The following is a 471-nucleotide window of genomic DNA, read 5'->3' as shown; positions in this document are numbered from 1 at the left end:
GCTTTACCCGAAAGTTGGGACCTCATCTCCTGGTGCAGCTTCATCTCACCTGGGCTCCACCACACAAAACCAAGAGCAGCCTGTCTCACATGGGACGTGCTCACAGAACCGCTGATGGCTGCTCACATGGCCGCACCGCCCACCAAACCCAACCACACCAGGCTCAGAGCCACTTGGCCCCACCACATCACCTCCAAAACCCAAATCCCTGTGTCTTTGCAGACAACTGCTTCAGGACACAGGCGCTGCTCCCCTAGGCCCGGGAGCTTCAGCAGGGTGCAGGCCACCCTCGACACGGGTCTCCCCGGCACGCAAACCTCTGCAGCAGCAAGCACCTTGATCTTCTATTGCACTGGCGCCGGGTGCACTGTGATTCCCAAGAAAGCCTGTTTTTAAGGCAATGTGGGGAAGGCACACACCGGGATTGCACCCGACACGCACAAACATGCAGAGCTGGCTTGGAAGGAAAAA

This window comes from Egretta garzetta, unplaced genomic scaffold (assembly GCF_000687185.1).
Source record: "Egretta garzetta isolate BGI_Z169 unplaced genomic scaffold, ASM68718v1 scaffold69, whole genome shotgun sequence".
In the NCBI taxonomy this organism is placed as follows: Eukaryota; Metazoa; Chordata; class Aves; order Pelecaniformes; family Ardeidae; genus Egretta; species Egretta garzetta.
Note: the sequence above shows the minus strand (reverse complement) of the source record.